The sequence below is a fragment of the Empidonax traillii genome, unplaced genomic scaffold (assembly GCF_003031625.1).
Source record: "Empidonax traillii isolate 1590-97213 ecotype Southwest subspecies unplaced genomic scaffold, ASM303162v1 scaffold300:size811877, whole genome shotgun sequence".
Classification (NCBI taxonomy): Eukaryota; Metazoa; Chordata; class Aves; order Passeriformes; family Tyrannidae; genus Empidonax; species Empidonax traillii.
In genome coordinates, this window is record NW_020955493.1 from 55,289 (window position 1) to 68,746 (window position 13,458).

At 35.2% G+C, this 13,458-nt stretch overlaps 1 long non-coding RNA gene across 1 annotated transcript; it reads left to right on the forward strand.

Annotated features, from left to right (window-relative positions):
* The first annotated feature begins 10,054 nt into the window (after nt 1-10,054).
* Nucleotides 10,055-12,816, forward strand: LOC114060950. Its single transcript, XR_003572009.1, has 3 exons — nt 10,055-10,484; nt 11,705-11,786; nt 12,691-12,816. It is a non-coding gene; the product is annotated as an uncharacterized LOC114060950 (long non-coding RNA).
* Nucleotides 12,817-13,458: the final 642 nt, after the last annotated feature.

Here is a 13,458-nt window from a genome sequence, read left to right on the forward strand (position 1 = left end):
GACAGAAAAAAGTTAAACTTTCAATCATGTTTAATGTCTGAAGCAGCTGAGAGGAGGGAACTGATGCAAACCCAGTGATTCAAGTCAAGATGCAACATTTGTGACCTAGTACTAGAAGACTTAAGGCTGTATTTGCCATATTATTCTACCATGCTTCTAGTCAAATTCTGGGACAACATAGCCATAGGAACACACTGCTCATCCCAATGAGTTTGAACCCTAAAGAACAGAAGAAACACTCATGCATATCAGAATACGAAGGAAGCAATTTTCATGAGAGGGATGGGCTATCATCCATGTGATGATGTAGGTTGGGTAGGTGATAGGTTCACACAGAATACTTCAAACCCACAACAGACAGAAAAAGATGGTGCCTTTTATTTCACCAGATATATTTGCATGTGACATTTTTTCCCTCTTTTTTTTTCTTTTTCCAGTTTTTTAACTGTCATTGCTTTCTGTGACATTAGAAGCAGATAAAATGCTCTTATGGGCTCTATTAGACTCCTAATCTGCAGCAAAATGGTATCTAAAGGACCTCCTGCGCCTTGGATTACTAGCCCTTAATAGATTTTTCTTCCATAAACTTCTCCCACTGCTTTATAAACTCATGTAAAAGTTTATCATTCACATCCCCTGTGTCAGGATTCCACAGAATTGCTATGAGCTATCAAGAATTTCTATTTTGGTAGGTGGGTCACTTTTAGCTACATTACTTTGACATCCTTAGTCTCTACTGGACTAGCCCCTCCTTTTAATCTTTTCAGAGTAACATATTACTTTATAGGGGTGGTTTTTTCCTCTTATTAGCTGTTTCTTTTTCCAATTTGAATAACCCCCATGACTGTCCTTGATTACCTAATCTTTTCCTGCCTCCTTTTTGAATTGGTTCTGGAGGTAGTAGGAACTGTGAAGAACACCCAGGATAGGCGGGGTTTTTTTCTTTTTTTTGTTAAATATTATTTTCTTTTTTACTGATGCTGAGTATTGAGGTGACATTTTCATTGAACACTTTATTACAGGCCCACTTTAAAGATCTCATTCCTTTGTGGCAAAAGTAATCTCACAGCTCATCACCTTGTATGCAAAATCGGGATTTTTTTTCTAGTGTGCACCAGTGTGCATTTACCTACATTGATTTCATCTGCTGTTTCATAATCAGTTTATTTCTTCTTGCCCTTATTTCTATTGCTTTGAAAAACTATCATTAGCAAATTTTGTCTTCTCATGGCTTCCTCATCCCTTTTTTTCAGATGATTTATGAAAGTGTTGAAAAGTCCTGAAACAGCAAAGATGCTGTATGACTCCACTTTATTTATTAGCTAAATGAGCTTGAAGTTCAACGACTAAAACTATACTAGGCTATTTATGTGTTTCCTATTGAATTTTCCCCCTTCTTTAACAATATAGGTGCTGAATTTTATTTAGGTGTTCATGCATTTCTTGAATACGAAATTTTTAACAACCTTGAGCAGATATGATCAGTCGAAGATATAATTTGACAGACTGCCTTGAACCATGTAAGTCTTTTTTTTCCACTTAGCTAGCCTCTTAGTATTTTTTACAGAGACAATTTACAGAGCCTCATGGTTCTCCAGATATTTTATTGATGTGATATGATGTGAGTGGAAACAGTTACCAACAATATAAATAATGTAGGTAAAAAGTACTAGCCTTCATTATGTTTCAGTTTCCATATTATGTGGTTGCAGACAATGTTCATGCAGGTAGGTTGATCCTAAAGTTCAATGAAACCATTAGAAAGACTTGAATTAACCTTATTTCAGAAGCATAATTACAATTAAAGGAAGAAAATATCTCCTGATCTACAGGTATTATAAATAAGATGGTCTTAGGAAATCCATTGAGATAGCATTTAAGATTTTAGATTCAATTGCAAAATTATTTCTGTAAAAATTGTTACATTAAGGGATACATTTATGTACACATTTTTTGCTGATAGGTCTTGCACTATATGGTAACTATAATAATACAAATAGAGTTTACTTACCTGTTGACTAACGAACAATTTTGAAAAGTCTGTAGCTAAGACAAATGATGAAGAATACTTGGAGAGATCCTTAGAATGATGCCTATAAGAAAAAGTCAGTGAAAAGCCCAGGAAACTTTGGGAAAGAAATGCAAAAACATACTGGGGCAGTAGAAGGGTAATGTTAAGTGAAGGAGCGTCCAAGGTCACAAAAGTAAGTTGGAAAAACACAATACCTGAGGAAGTGGGCAAAGAGGGAATGAGGGAAAACCCTTTTGTTACACCAGAATACCTGAACTCAGCCCTAAGATCACTTCAATAGAGCTATTAAGCGCACTGGAGTGGTCTTGTGAAACTCTGGTTGATAAATATCTGTACATGAATGTGCAGAAGGACATGTGTGTATGCATAGCTATTGAGCTATGCAAAATCTCTTCTGAAAAAAGCAAATATAGCCTGTCATTGAGGATGAATAGCGTGACAGACAGGCTGGAATGCTCCATTTCCATGAAGGGGACAGTGACTGAATATAAAATATAACCTAAGGGCCAAGAGAGGAAGTGCTGCAGGGTGGTGAGATGTGGGGAGCCCTAAAATATGTGGGATTTTGTAAATCTGGCAAGTGTCTAAATATATAGATCTTGAACAGATCTGTGACAAAACTTTATCTGAAAAGGTTTTTTTAAAAGTGCCTAATTGGAAAGCATTTCCTATAAGTAAGAGTATGAAATAGGGCATACGATGACTTTCAACCAGTTTGGATCAAAGCTCACCAGGGCTGTGGTTTTGGGTAACAGATGATTCAAGTTCTATTTTTTTAACATTTGTACAACTGGGTTTCAATCCAGTATTTGCACTTTGGTTCACTAGATTAGACTGTTACATTATAGTTTGATTCAAAATGCTATTTTAAAATACATATAATAAATTCATTGAATTGGTCAGGTTCCCAAAACCTTCACAGTAGCTCTCTCCTGGAAGACTTTTCTGTTTGCAAGTAGAACATGTCAGATAATATCTGGAAATGAAGATTTAAGGTAGTCATAACCTTATTTGAACATTACAAATAATCACATCAAGCTAATGCTCTAGGGATTAGAGATTCAATCACTTTTAATACTTTTTTGAAATGTGCTTTCATGCCAGAGGTAGGTGAGAGTGCCGTTAATGGGGGGAAAATATAATATCCGAAGAATCAAGTATTTTCTTGTTTTTATTGTACCTAACAAAATTTATTTTAAGGTCACTGGGATTTGATCAAGCGATTCCCTTAAAATCAATCAAGGACATTGATGTCTGCTGTTAACACTTTTACAAAAACAACAGAGCAGTGAAATAGAAAAATTTTATTTCAACAATAATATTTTCATTAAGATTGAAGCATCCCACAGGAACATGTTGAACTCATCCAAATTTCAGACAGGAAAGGCCACTATGTTTTTTTGTTTCTATATGACAGTAAAAGATTAGATTTAGTCTAACTGTATGCATGTTACCAATGCTGATGTGTGTTCCATCTTGTCTATGCTTTATTTTTATGCTAGCAAATGAAAGTAGTTTTTCATTATGAAAGTGAAGAGTGAAAGTGAATAGTTTCTGAAAAGAATTTCTTTAGAATAACCATTATGCTATAACGATTTCAAATCACTGAACTGACATACAGATAATATGCAGTGGTTTTTAGTCTAGTTTCTGAGGTTTGTGTTTTTTAAGCTGCTGGAGTGTGTTCCATATGCTCAGTGTAACACAAACTCTTTTCCACACAGTTCTCTGTTGACAAAACTGGATATTCAAAGTATTGTCTAAACTCCTAAAAATTTCACAATATATTTAAAATTAGTGGAATGTACACATCTTAAAGTCCCAGGTCATAATAATGCTCTAAAATTGCTACTTTTTATAGAGAAACTCTGAAAATGAAGTCCCCGTGACTTTCAGTGGGTGTCAGGAAGATTTTTAAGCGTTTAAAACCTAAGGGTTTTCTCTGTGTTTACATATCTGCTGAATTTGCCAAAAGAACCTTTGTTTGGCTGAGACATTTATTCCATGAAGGCATCTTGTATTGGCTTGAAGGCATAAAGGTTAGAAAAATCCAGAACTCAGTTATCAGTGACACTTCGTTTTAATAGCTGGCCATGTATCTTGTTAGAAATCTAATGGCATCATTTGCCATTTGAAATGGCCACCAGCTGCTAAACATTTGTTCTTGTCGTACCTTCTTCTACTAGAATGAAGTACCTTTTAGTACCTGATATTTTTAGCCCCTGATATCTCAGGTATTTATATATTGCATTTAATGCACCTCCTAATATTTTTTTGTTAAGCTAAGAGGGTTGAGCTGTAGGTGTCATCTGCAGAAATGCATTTTCTACTCCACAAGTAATATCTGTCATTGTCTTCTGTCTTCTCTCTGGTTTTTCCACCCCTTTTTTCATAAAGTGGACTAAGGAACTTCAAATGTTATTCTGATACATCTCACTACCATCATGTACATATAACCACTATCCCCTTCTTTATGCAGTTGCAGATGAAGTCATCACTTTTTGCAGCAAAATTGCATTGACAGTTTGTGTCAAATTGTCTATAGGCTGTACATATGCTATTTTCATGGTACAGTCTTAATTCTGCCAATTATGATCCCTCTTCCTCAGTATATAAGTTTTAATTTAAAAAGCTAAATTCAATTTGTTTAATTCAGTTCAACCCATTTACTATTTACTGCTATTTCAGTTGCTTTTTCTTTGGTGGATTTTATGGTATAAGTGCTTGTCTGATGCTTGCTTAGAGACATGTGATCAAAATGATAAATACGACTCTAATATGGAAAGCTGTGTATGTAAATAATTAGCTTTTTCAGAAACTAAAATCTAAAGAGTACTTTTGCAAATCCTATTTGTTATTCCATGGTTCAAAAGGTAAATTTCAATAGTTCTGAAACAAAAATTTCTGGAAATCTTCAGGTTTTCATGTGAACCTTCTGGTTCTCACAGAAATCTTTAAGTTCCCAGAGAACATTTCAACACGGCCAGCCTAACATACTGAGGTATATCAAAAATAATAAAAAAAAAAAAAAGGAGTTGGCAAATGTGAGAAAGAATTTAATTTCAAACTTTTGTTGACAATGTAATAAATGTTCATGGCCTTAAACTACTGTGTCCGCTTTTTGATTTTTTTTTTCTAGACTTTGGTAAACATAAAGTGAGAAATGTCTTTTTTTTTTTTTTTTTTCAATTTTGCTTCCTTGTTTTGCTATTCATTTTTTTACTGATAGTAGAAAAAAGGATAAAAATAAAAATTAGGGCATAAGTGGAGCAGCTTTCTCCATCATGTGAAAAAATTATACTTTATTACAACCACTATTGTTACAATGATTATTTGAAACTTAGCATCTTCTGTCATTTTTTTAAAGCTTCTAATTTTGTTGGAAAAAATAAAAAAATAGACTCTCCAAATGAGGTCTAACTTTAGCCAATTTTTTTTCAGATATAATGTTTGAAGCAATGGTGAGCATTAGATAAATTTAAAGGGAGAAGTTTTGGACCCCTCACCCCTGACAAACAGTAGAACATTACTGTAAAATCTATTGTTTCAAAGATCTGTTCTACTCTATTCCTCCTCTTATAGCTATGTATTCGCTATTTTGCCACCACTTTTATTAAAATGTCACCCTGCACTTTGCAAAATGGTTTTACTTAACCTCGGATTTAGTCTTTTTTCACAGTAAATAACCCTAAGTAACAGAAACTTCCCAAATCACTGCATCTGTAGTGGAATACAGTGACTGTCTGAACAATTTTTGAATTCTCAGCATGACACTGTGGATGCCCAGTCTCTCTGTTTCAAATTTCCTCTCCCTTGAAAAATATCTGCTTCTTAACCCATTGGATTACATTATTTCTCAGGGCTATAAGAGAGCTGTAAACTGATCTAGGCCCATCTTTACAAATAGTATTATATTATAACAGGGTTTCTCTCTAATTATTGAGAAGTGCTCTCTTTGTTCATGATAATGGAAAACACTTCACAAGGTTAGAGAAAGCTCACACCCCAAAGTGCATGGAGCCAAACCATAAATACAGGTAGGGAAGAAAGCTTTTTAACCTAATGATCTAATTGAGTAGGTTTTATGTTTCTAGTAAACAGTAACATTATATTAAAAAATATCGTACAGAGTCTATGTATTCAGACTATTTTTCTTCCTTGCAAAGAGATGAAGTGGACAAGTAAAAGCCTTTGCTCTCTGGAGGTGCCAAGGAGGGGCATGGGCAATACAGTAAAGCTGAACAATTGTAAGATTTCATCTCGCTGGAGCAGGCCACTATACAAATAGCCTGTACAGTGAAAGATAGTGTCTGCGCTCCACTCAGACTCCCTTGTCTAATAGAACAAGATAAATCCATGTAGGGTACCTGCTGGTAGGTATCTGAACAAGGCTTTACAAGGCTCTGCCATGCTAAGTAACAGCAGACCATAGACTTAATGATTGTGTGCCTTAACTTACCATATTTGCTGTTTGAAATCTGAATTTCTTTTTATTAGTTGAATAATTGACACTGTATATGAAACAATATATGTTGACAAGCATATATGCTTGTGGATATTTAATGATCAAACTAAGCTATTTCCAGCTATTTCCTTTGCATCTCCTGCCTTGTACAGTGGCTGCAGTTCCTGTATTGCATTTTTGGTGATGAACCAGACAAAAGTGTTTTACAGGCAGGTAACTAGCAAGTCACTTTTCTGAGTAGTGCTTAAAATCTTAAGTAAAGTCTTTACACAGTAACATCATGGGGGGGGTGGGTGCTTTTGCTGGCTTTCTTTTTCTTCTTTACTTTGTATTTTTGAAAAATTTCAGAATATTTTACATGAAATAAAATTTTGGATATGTTAAGTTGAGGTTTCATGGAGGACTTCAGGGTGGTTGCTTTTTTGATTGGCCTTAATAAACTTTATGCTTCAATAGTCAAAAGCCTGCCTAAATGAGGTGTTAAAGTTCCACTGAAGTGGAACTAATAACTATTATACTATTACACTTTAAGAAAAAAACAGCCACATGCTGTTAAGCAGAATGGACAAACAATTTTATCTTCTAATTTTTCATTCATGCATATTACATAACCCTGTATTTGTTGTAAGTATTTTTATTATCTTGAAAAAATTAAGACCTCAGTTGACAATGAGAAAACTTGACAAAAATAAAAGCAGATATTTTGAACGTTTTTTTAGACCATCAGGCTTATCCTTCTGTTTTAATGACATTGGAAAAGTGTCTTGAAGCACTTAGCGCAAGTCCATGGTGGTTCCTTTGCCTTTAAACAGCAATTTGTTCCCTTCTAGTTTCATCTTCAATTATAGAACCCCACAAGTCCACTAGGTCACAGTGATACAATGCAAGGTATGGACAAGTTACATTACATCTAAGCATAAAGCAACTCTAATGCATTCTATAAAACCAGCTGTTGACATGACAACCTCATGTAATTTAGGGGACACACTTCTTTTGTTATAAACTGTCAAGAAAGAAGAACACACCAAGAAAGTTAGAATTGGACTGGCACTTTTGGTTTGTTGAGTTTTTTTTTGTTTTGGCTCCTTTTGGGTTTTGTTTGTTTGGTTGGTTGGTTTTTGTTTTGGTTGCTTTTGGTTTTTGTTTTGTTTGCTTTTTCGTTTTTTTTTTTCTTGTTATTTTTTTTCCCACAGTAGAACACTAAGAAATACAATACAGTTTAAGAATCAGTTTGCCATCATCCTTCTTTCTATCATAATTTCACTTCTGTGCTTTGGCCTTTTGCCTTCTTCTGTGACATGTTAACTGAAGCCAAAATTTATTAACTAGAGTTGTATATAAATGAATAAATCATCAGCCTACCCTTAAACACAACTTCATTCTGATTTGTCTTTGAAGGAAGTAAGATGAGTTTAACAACATTCTGTCCTCACATATCCCAGAAGTATACAATTTTTTTCTGGAAATAGTTAAATCCATAATAGTGAAATTAAAGGAATTAGGTAGATCATTGGAAGATGAGCATGTATAGAGATGCTTATTTAGAGACAGTCTAGGTTTCTTCCTGTGGTTACCATATTCTTAGTTTCTCTTTCACTTCTCTGTCTCTACACATTTCTCACTTGGAAACTGGAGTATGAAGATATTGCATCCTATACAGCCGAGAGAGCATAGGATGAATGTGTATTGAAACCATTCATAATTATATACCCCTTTTTTTCCATAACAGGTGATACTATGAAAAATCTGCCAATGTTTCATTTAGAAGCCAAAATACGCAGCTGAATCGGGATCTCCCATTTGTGTGTCTTCAATTGCATTTACCTTCAGACTGTGCTGGAAGCTATAACATCTAAGGTGGACAAGTCTCAGAAGTATTATCTTCCTCACTCACTGTAGGTGATAAGTGACTTTTTTAATTTAAAAAAAAAAGAAATGTAAGGTGATCTAAAAAAATTTCATCATCGATATCCATAAGTTTTCCTGAAGAAATATGTTTGCAGTGTTTATGTTCACTTTTTTTACCTAACTGCTTGTAAAAGATGACCCATGCTTCAAGTCACAAAAGGAGGGTTTTCAAGACTTTTTGTAGTAAAAGAATGGCAACATGATTTTTTAACAGGCAAGACCATATTTATGAAATTCCTCTCTTCTTCCCTGCTTATTTTTAAGTCTTGATTGAGCACTGCCTTAAGATAAATTCTTCAATCATTGAATAAAAGTTTATATTATCTCTTGAATTATTCAATCAATATATTCCACTATCTATAAAATTAGTGAATCAGCAAAATATTTGTCAGTCTATTCAACCATAAAGTATTTTTATTCTAATTTTAAGTAATATGCAAGAAATTTTCTTCCATTTTGAAAGATGTTATACAGATGAAAGGAACCTTCTATGTAAATTTTTTAAGAAAAGAAGGTATGTGCTTGAGTATTGAACAGTTCCTTTTAATCTTAAAATTGCTTAGGGTACTCATACTTCTCTGTTCTAATGCAATCAATTTGAATAAAAATGATTTACTCTATCGAAGTAGAACTCTAAGTAAAACTTGCTAACCTGCAGAAATGCATTTAATTGGCGCAAGCTGTGCTGTAAACCTTCATCCAAATTTTTGAGCAGCAGTTCAATTAGAGTTCATTGTAAGTTGAAAACTGTTATAAATATGGTTTAGGATAAGGACTGAAAAATACCAGTTATAAAATATAGAAACTATATGATCGTTTTATAGATAATAATAAAGGTGTGATTTGGAATTTGTTTTTTCTCCTCATGCATGGACTCAGCATGTGAGATTTTCTCTTCAGGGAATTTTGGCACAAACTGGAGAAATCTGTGAAAAGTCCTGCATATACATGGGTCAGATTTTTTTTGTATAGTATTATTAATGAACATTTATGATAGTCAGCTGAATCTTCATGCCCTATATGCTTTTACTCTATTAGGTTAAAGAAAAATAAAATCTTACCTTTGCTACAGCAAGACCTGAATCAAGACCCAGGTTTTCTTTAGTCAACTGCCTCTAGTTGGCATTTGATCCAGACTTAGTTAACCATGCCACATGCCAGTAACAGGTTCCTGCATCTCTCAAGTTAGTACATATCTTTATTAGCCCAATGCCTGTGTCTGCATAGGTATATTTAAAGACAAGGGCACTTTATTTGGTTCCAGCATTAAGCCTCCATTTTCTTTGGGAAGTACTGTAGACATATATACATGTACTACTCATCCTGAGCTCAAGAAGTATTTTGTTTCACTTGTGTATTATATAGCCTTAAAAAATGGGGGGGTTTTTTGGAGAATGCAGTTTAGAAATTATTCATGTTTTTATGAATATAGATACTTCTGACTAATAAAGTCAGGAGGAACTGTGAGCTGCTTCATCCTCTCGCTGCATGCTTCATTGCTTTTCTTATAAAGTGAGAATAAAGATTTCCTACCTTGATTTTCATAAGACTCTCACAGAGCTGAATGCTTGTAATACTGTACTATTCCAGACACTGTGGTGATAAGGTCCACGTACTGGACCCTTCTCTCAACTCAAGACTACCAATACCAGAACCACAGACCTTGTTTACTTTGCTTGGAGGCTTACCTGCTGCAGTAAATCCCAGTCTGGGATTAACTAGCCACTGGAAATATGCATGCTAATGATCCCACTCAGCCTGATTTATTCTTAGTGAGACACTAAAGTGGGCACACTGGGTTGGAGTGAGCACACAAGCCAAATTTCTGCAGGTTGGGCATAGCCAAGGAGTCCTAGAAGGAAGAGGACTAGCTCATACTCAGCCCTGCAACAGCACAGGCACAAGAAAGGCACATATAGTTCCAGATAAATTTTAACTTATCCAGTTTAATATTGCTGATGATGTCCTCAGCAGTTCTCTCCCCAGTTATTCTTTGGTCAACTGAATGGGTCTGTAAACAGAAAATAACAACTTGTGAAAGTGACATGCATTTGTCTGCTAGTCACCAGCTCTGCTCATGTGAGTTTCAAAAGCCTTGTCTGACCAGTCCTGACATATGGAACTGCTCAGGGATGAATCATGAAAGAAACATATGGATTAAACATTTATGGCATTAAGATTCTTACTGAAGCAGAAGGTGGCCTGTGTAGGCCTATAGGGATGATTCAGAGTCACCCCTGCATTTTCTTGAGGGTGAGAGGACACTTCATTCCGTTTAATGTCATATTTGCAAACTCGCCTCTGCTTTTATATCTGTTTAAAAAGTTCATGATAAGATTGCTTGGAGAAAAGCAGCATGACTTGGTAATTAAGGTGCAGGATTAGCCTGTGTAGCTGATGGCATTCCTTCAAACCACACTGATCAAACCTCACGTCTTTCCAGATGCAGAACTACCAAAGCAATTTTATGCACAGCAAGGCTACAGATTTATGTACCTTCCCCGAGCTGTATTCTTATTGCTGAAGTCATCCAGTCTCTAGCTGTTGAATTTTTTCAAAAAGCCTGCTCAATATCTGACATTTAAAAAAAGAAAAGAAAAAATTATGCAGAAAACAACTTCAGGACTCTGCCTTCTGCTGAGGATGCTGAAATCTGCCAAGTTAAACCAAAGAAAACTCTCATAATTAAGGCCAGTGCTTTTTTACACCATAAGCAATCTTCAAATCCCACTTGTTCCTGCTGTAATGGAACTAGCTGAAACAAGAAAAAGGCAGTGATGAATAAATACACTGTCTGCACTGCTGGTCCACCCATCTACTCCCGCCTTTCCAGCTGCTGGGGGATGAGGAAGAAATGGCAGGCCCTGTGAGAGTGGTTTTCAAGTGGTCCTGAACTGGAACTTTTATTTCTGCTCAAACTAAGAAGCTTTTGACAAGGCAGCTATAGGCATCTGTCATTTTTTGTAGCAAGAATGCATGAATTTGAAAGGTATTTCCTTTCACGTTTGAGGAAAATCACAAAAGGCAATCTGGTATAACAGATGTATTACTAATAGGAATAAAACACACATGGCTAATTCTTCCCTAGAAATTTCTTTGATATTGTATATACATATGTGTGTATATAAGTTATATATTGTTCATACTGTATCTGAATATATGCATTTAATTCAAATGTACTATTCATAATTCAGGCACATAATGCGATGTACATTCACTATGCGGTGATAAATACATATATATCACATACTTGTGTGGTAATCACAATCATTTTAATTTACCTTACATTTTTCTTTCAGACTCTTTCTTGTTGATTTCAGTTGCAGTCATGCTATTTCTTCTAACAACAAAAAAATTCTCTGAAAATTTAAGGATCATAAAGTAAGTAAAAATTCAGAATAAATTTTAGTTAACTTATTTTTCTGGAAAAACAAAAAGAAGGAGTTTTTTATAATTCATTGACTTTATAGTGGTTTTGGTAAGATTTGGTTTTAATATTATAAGTTTGGGGCTTTTGGCTTTTTCTGGGTGTTGTGAGGTTTTTTGTTCGTTGTGGTTTTTGTTCGGTTGGTTTTTTTTTTGTTTTCTGCTTTGTTTGTTTGTTGCGAGGGTTGTTAGTTTGTTTTGGGTTTTGGAGGGTTTGTTTGGTTTTTTGTTTGGGGCGGGGGGGGGGGTTATAGGTAAGTAAAAACTTACTACCATATTATTTTGGCTGTATGTAACAAATTGTTTATCTCAGTTTTTACAGTTTCTCAAAAATCCATTTTTTCAAGCACAGTTTCCAAAGCATTAATCCCAACCTTGAACTGAGCTACATATATGTATAGGAACTGTTAAATTCCCTCCAGAGATCTTTCAATCTTAGCCTTTGTGTTAGGCAACAAATGCTTAGATCACATAGACATGGATTACTATAAAGTGTGAACACATAATTATTTTGAAGGTGTGATTGTAGAAATGGCAAATTATTTTATAACAATTTTTTCATGTCTCTATCTCCTGTCCATGGATAGATGCTGTAAAAGAGATTTTTACTTACATAGATGAGAAAATCCTTGTGGTTTAAGTAAAGCTGGACTTCATTTGCCTAGATGAATTAATACTATCCTGTCTAGGAAGACTAAAGCAGTGAATTATGCCTAGTCTTGGGCTGAGGGAGGTAATCTAGGAAAGGGAGCTATTTCTAAAGAGAGGGAACACAAAAAGAGTGGAGGGGACAGAAATATCTTCCTAACTATAGTCCTCCAAACATACTCAACAGTTTTTTTCTGTCACAACTTCTTAGTCTCTTCAAACTCTCCAAGCAGAGCCCACCAGAAAGTTGCTATAATAGTTCATGGTCAAAGAGATGATGGATACATCTATCAAATAGAAGCAGCCTGAGATACAATTTATGTATGTTTGCCTTCAGCCCAGATGGGAAAGAAAGAAATTACCTTGCCTTTGTTCCATCATCCCTTTTCACACGCCTCTAAGCATTGGCCACCTTGAACTTGGGCACTGAAACCATCAAGGGACCATAGCCATCAGGAACATCAGCTCCATCATATTGTGCACTCAAAGGTAATTAAGAATAAGCTTCTTTAAACCTATTTGTTTGAATATACAGAAAGATAATTTATAGTGAATAAGAACTAATTTTTAGCAATGTATATGGCCAGTCTCTTCGCGAATGAAGGACTGGGGAAGGTCTTTCCACCTTCCAGCCTGCACACTGGATTTTTTAGGTGAGACACAGCGTGCGCGGAACTGAGCCCACCCTTTAATCCTGAGGTTCATCTGCTGGGGCCAAGCATGCTTGGACGGTGGCAGTGAGGTCCTCAGGACGTAGATGTATTGCCTTATGGGCTAACGAGCTCCATCTGCCCAGGGAGGGGTTTTAGCAATGTGGATTGCCAATGAATGCCAATCTAGTAAAGTATTGTTTCCAAATTTGAAACAGGCCAAAGTTTTGTCTTTTTAACACTCTTATCACAGTGGTTTCTAAACCTCCTTAAAGACATGTATGTATTTCCATATATATACATATATATATATATGTATAAACAGTTGC